Source organism: Trichechus manatus, unplaced genomic scaffold (assembly GCF_000243295.1).
Source record: "Trichechus manatus latirostris isolate Lorelei unplaced genomic scaffold, TriManLat1.0 scaffold00335, whole genome shotgun sequence".
Classification (NCBI taxonomy): Eukaryota; Metazoa; Chordata; class Mammalia; order Sirenia; family Trichechidae; genus Trichechus; species Trichechus manatus.
Window position 1 is genome coordinate 803,914 of NW_004444271.1, and position 5,916 is coordinate 809,829.

The window sequence follows — 5,916 nt, forward strand, 5'->3', positions numbered from 1 at the left end:
AATTACATGATTAGATCTTTTAGAGGGATTAAATCTTTGGAGTTATTGTGAAGTTTAGAGTAGGATAAATATGGGATGCAGAAATATCAATTATCCAGCAGTTACAGCAAGCAAGAGGAGATGGATGATAGAATAATTGAATGGAAAGGACATGATAGATTTGAGAAACATTTCTGAAAGGAAATTTTCAAGTCACGATGACTGATTGGATATAAGTAGTACTGGCATGGGAGAGAGAGAAGATAAAAAGTACTTTTAGGTCCCCAGGTTAAATGAATGGAGTTGATGAATGCCTGACACAAAAATGAACAGACACTGAAATAGCAAGTTGAACGTGAAAGAATGCAAAGGTTGAGATGTTTGCAAGACAGTCTACAGTCCACGTCCATCAACTAAGCATTGAGACTAAAGGCCTGGAACTCAAAAAAGATGTCAGCAGTAGAGAGAAAAATTCTGGAGGCAACAGCATATGGTGAGAATTAAAATGGGCGAGATATTCCTGAAGGAGACTGAAAAAGAGCAGACTCAGCAGAGAAGACCAGTGTCACTGAAGCCAAAGGATACAGAGCATAAAGAGGAGAGTAGTCAATAGAATCAAAGGGTGCAAAAACATAGCAAGATGTGGATCAGGAAGAAGCCTTAGTTTTTGCAAATAGAAGGTTATTTGTGACCTTTGCAAAACAATTTCAAAGACATTACAACAATCAAAAGAAAAGGAGAGTCAGCAATAACAGAGGAAGTGGAAGGTGTGGCTAATTGCCTCCATGAGACCAGAATCCTGATCAAAAGAGGAGAAAATGCAGAACAGAATGTCAAATTCTAATGGAGTCATGGAGCCTGGATGAACCCCTGAAACTATTGCCCTGAAATCATCTTTTAAATTTAAACCAAAAATATCCCCTGAAGTTGTCTAAAAAATAGTTTAGTTTAAATAGTAAAGAATGTCTTCCATGAATGTTGTGCTCTTTTAAGACATATCTATATGGGATCGAATTGACAACAGCAACTCAAAAGATTAGATAGAAAGCATAGGGGCAGTGAGTTTATGGAAGAGGAATAACTCAGAAAAAGAGGGTGAGAATGGTTAACTCGAAGAAAAATCAATGTCACTGAATTGTACATGTAGAAATTGTTGAATTGGTATATGTTCTCCTGTGTATATTCTCAACAACAACAAACATAAAATAAATTATATTTAAAAAAAGAATAATGGAACAGGTTAGGAAGTGGTTGGGACATGAAGCAGAGGCAGTTGAGGAAGAACAATTTAGGACAAGAACTGGAATTTAGAACATTTTCTCAACCTTTCGAAAGCAGTGATAATTTTATCATATAATCATGCAATCTTTATTATTATAAACATACTGTATTAGAGAAAAGAATGTCAGATTATACTATGATCTGCAACTCTTGGAAATCTTAAGAACAATTTAAATATATTCCAAAATCACAAAATAGATTTTAAAAAATTAAATCACTGTATATTAAGTATATTTCAATAAATTAAATAATTTATCTGTCATTTCCCCAAGAAAATTATTACTTACTACATATCAGGCCGTATAACCAAAGCACAAAAAATATGATGCCAAAACTGAATAAACCAAAATTGTCTTTCCTATGAGTTAGAACAATCTGAGAGAAAGAAGTGAATCATGAATTACTGACACCTTTATACCTTGCTTGGTTTTAAAATATTTAGTTTGAATATTCACTTTGAAGGAACATAGATTTTTAACTTTTACTTTTAAAAAGACATATTTTAAACAATTGTTGTTGTTAGGTGCCATTGAGTCAGTTCTGACTCATAGCAACCCTATGTACAACAGAACTAAACACTTAAATTTTAAAATATTGGCGATTTTAATGTATTTATATTCCTTACAATTTTTGTGTAAGAGAGCTTACTTTCCAGAGGAGTGAGGTGAATACTTCTGCGAAGTACCAGCAGAGAGTGTTTTCTCTAGTTAGGACACATCTGCTTCATTTGTGTTATCATGACATCCCTCTAAAACAATCCCTAGACAGAACAGAAAGGGGAACATTTATTTCAAAGAAAGAAACCACTACAATCTGAAAACATATTTTGATAACAGTCTCTTCTTTCTTGCACCATTTATGTTATAATTTCATATGCACCTATCTTAATATTTCCTTGTAAAGAGATTTTACAAGGTGGGGTTGCTCAAAGTAGAAAAAAAAAAATTCAGAGCAAAGCCCAGTTCACCAGTAAATGTGATACTTAAAGCTAAAAGATAACAGCATGCAAAAATGGAGAGTTGCCATCTGTCTCATAAAAACACAGAAGCCTACGCAATGCCAACCAATATGTTCTGTCAAAGAAGTGACTTAAAATATGTTCCACTAACACTAAAATGGCAGTAAGCAATTTGAAGGGAAACGTATACTTGACCAAATTGTCCCCCACAGCTCATAAACACCTCTGTTTGTGCCCTTGGAGTTTATCAGGGCTGTGGGAGACATTTATTGACTTTTACTTGATCTCTTATTGCCAAAACACACCAAGGTTAACACAGTTACTCAACACTTTTGATGCAGCCAGGAAACTGTTTGACTGAAAAATGTGAGCAATTTAACAAAGCGAGCGGCAACTGCCTGCAGAAAGTTCTACAACCACAATCATTTCAAAATGTCACAGTTAACCCGGTGCTGTGACAGCTCCGCTCTCGGAGCACACCTCAAAATGTCTTTTAAGAGACAGGTCAGCTTTTAAGTAGAGGTTTATTTTCCCTCCAGAGTTATCCTTGGAACTTAGATAAAAAATTTTGTTTAAGTATTGGAATAAAATATGTTGGAAATAAAACCCATACTTCTAATTCTTTGTAGCCAAGATCTAAATAATTGGGGAATTTTTCTAATGCACTAGAATGATTCATATAGGGCTCTTTGTATGACCTAAAAAAATAAATAAATAAATGTTGTTGTTAGGTACAGTTTAGTCAATTTTCGATTCATAGGAGCCCAGTGTGACAGAGTAGAACTTCTCCACAGGGTTTTCTAGGCTGTAATTTTTATGGGAGCAGATGGCCAAGTCTTTCTCCTATGGAGTCATTGCGTGATTTTAAACTATCAACCCTTCAGTTAGCAGCCAAGTGCTTAACCCTTGTGCCACCAGGGCTCCTTCAGATAGACAGATGGATATGGTTATGGATGGCTCTATCTCTACCTCTACCTCTTTTCTATCTATCTCCTATCTGTTATGGATTGAATTGTGTCCCCCAAAAGTGTGTGTCAACTTTTCTAGGCCATGATTCCCAGGTATTGCATGATTGTAAACATTTTGTCATCTGATGTGATTTTCCTATGTGTAGTAAATCCTACCTCTATGAAGTTAATGAGGTGGGATTATGAGCAGTTATGTTAATGAGGCAGGACTCAATCTACAAGATTAGGTTGTGTTTTAAGTCAATCTCTTTTGAGATACAAAAGAGAGAAGCAAGCAGAGAGACAAGGGGACCTCATAACCCCAAGAAACAGCCAGGAGAATAGCAAGTCCTTTGGACCTGGGCTCTCTGCACTGAGAAACTCCTGGACAGGGGAAGATTGATGACAAGGACCTCTCCCCAGAGCCAAAAGAGAAAGAAAGCCTTCCCCTGGAGCTGGCACCCTGAATTCAGACTTCAGCTTCTTGGACTGTGAGAGAATAAGTTTGTCTTTGTTAAAGCCATCCACTTGTGGTATTTCTGTTACAGCAGCACGAGATAACTAAGACATCATCTATCTATCTATCTATCCATCTATATCTATCTACCTATCTATCTATCTACATAAATATCTGTTAACTCAATTCAAAACATAAACAAGAATACACTAGAAGGCTTGCTAACTCAGGGCATGTGCTTGCCATTCTTCTTAAGGCTCTGCACCTTTTCCATTGTTAATTAAGTATTCACAAATATATATAGTAGATTAATAACTTTTGAGAGAGCATAGTTCAGAAAACAGAAGAAACAAAAAGAGACATAGAAGTAAGAATTTGAAATCTTTGTTGCTACCGACTTAATGACTGACTTGGGTAAATCAAGCTAAATTGCACTTCCAGGCAGTACCCGTGACTAAAGATGATGCTGTGGTACAGTATTTTCACAACACTGTTAAACGTGCTATTTTTGCTGCTGCAGGCAAACCATTAATGAACAATTCAGCTTGCCTGTAATTAAAGTTGATTTAAATACTAAATGACCCTATGTGAGGCAACAAGGTGTGGTTTTCTTCTACTCACTTATTTGCTTCCATTCCACATTAAAAGCGGGGTAACTGGTTACTCTGATCGCTTTCATTTGGTATAATTGCTTGCATGTTGCTGAAGAAATTTTAGGTTTTTTTTTTTTTTTTGTAAATATAAATTCTTTGGAATAATGAAAGAGAACAAGTTGAATTAATGGGCATTATAAACTTCTCTTACTCCGCTACTCTACGTTAAAGTTTGACTTTGCAAAGAAGACCAATTTCTAAAAGAGATATTATCATTGCATAATATCTAGCCTAATCCACTACATGCTAATTCCCTAAAATATTGATACAGACCTGTTTACCAGTTTCAGAAGAAAGACGCGTCTGCTAAGCCATTTTCTCTATTTGCTTATGCGCTAAATAAAAATAAATAACTTAATCTTATTCCTAATGGGGTATATGAAAACTCCTAGGTCATACACTAGCATATTTCCTTAACAAACTGAATAATCAGGTTTAAATCAAACAAAAATGACACATTCTGTTATCCAAAGTTAGCTAGTAAAAGAGACATATTAATTAGTAGACTCGTGCAAATAAAGTGGTATGCACAAGTTTAAATATTTATTTTTAGGCTTTAATATGATACAGTGGTGACAAATGTTAAAAAAAAGACTTCACTGTACTGAATTTCTATTGGTCAATCACGTAATAGCTAATTTTAAAAAAATTACAAAAACACGTTATTTTTTCATGTCTTCACCTGTCCATTTAAGGGCTAATATTTAACCCTTTTACATTTATATGGAGCTGATTTCCTCTGGAATTTTATTTGTGGTACTTAAAGGAAAATTTTGTAAAATAGAAACAGTATATACTGTGAGATATAATATACTAGAGTATATTTTTAGGAAAAAAATGTTCTTCTTTGCTAGATTTTTTTGAAAGATAGGGAATGTATTTCCTGTACAAAAGTACAATCTGCATTTGTGTCTATGAACTTTTTAAGTCTTCCATGTGGCATTTTTACATCACATAAAAGTGAATTCCAGGTTAAGATGGTAGAATAAAGTAGACTTAGGAAGTTTGCATGTCCATTACCTAACAAGAGGCACATATATATTAAACAATGAATAAACAACAAAAATAAACAGAAATGACAATTTTTTTGTAGCAATTAAATAGGCTTATTGCATAAGTTCAATTTAAGAAAAAAGCCAAAATATAACAGCCAGGTGTGACCTGAAATGGGTTACATGGTATGGCTTTTGACCCTCTTTACCCACAGCTAATGAGAAGGTAATAAAATATGTCTTAGTAATGGTCAGAGAATTTTTCTTGATAATTTCCAATTCAAGGGTAAGCTGATTGAGGCAATAATTAAACAGCTCTGCAAGAGGTTAGAGAAAATTCTCATAAGAAAAACACCTAAATATCAAGGCAAGACCATCTCGTGGACACTGGTCTGTAGGAAGGGCCACTGAGAATTGTCATCTTCCAGAGTGCTGTGCTAAAATGGCAAAGCTGCCAAAGCCATAGGAGTGGGGTATCCGGCTACAGGACCTTTAATGGAATTTCAGAAGGAAGCAGGACATAATTCTTCTACCTAGGCTGCCTCAGCTTCAGCTAAACGATTCCCTTACCCATCTCCATAATCTGAAGCCTAAGAAAAGTACGTTGGAAGCATTCAGTTTGAGAAGGAGAAACAAAACTGTCTCCAAA

At 35.1% G+C, this 5,916-nt stretch overlaps 1 pseudogene; it reads left to right on the forward strand.

Annotated features, from left to right (window-relative positions):
• The first annotated feature begins 356 nt into the window (after positions 1–356).
• The window catches only part of LOC105756979 (uncharacterized), a 54,312-nt pseudogene continuing 48,752 nt past the window's right edge, over positions 357–5,916 (forward strand).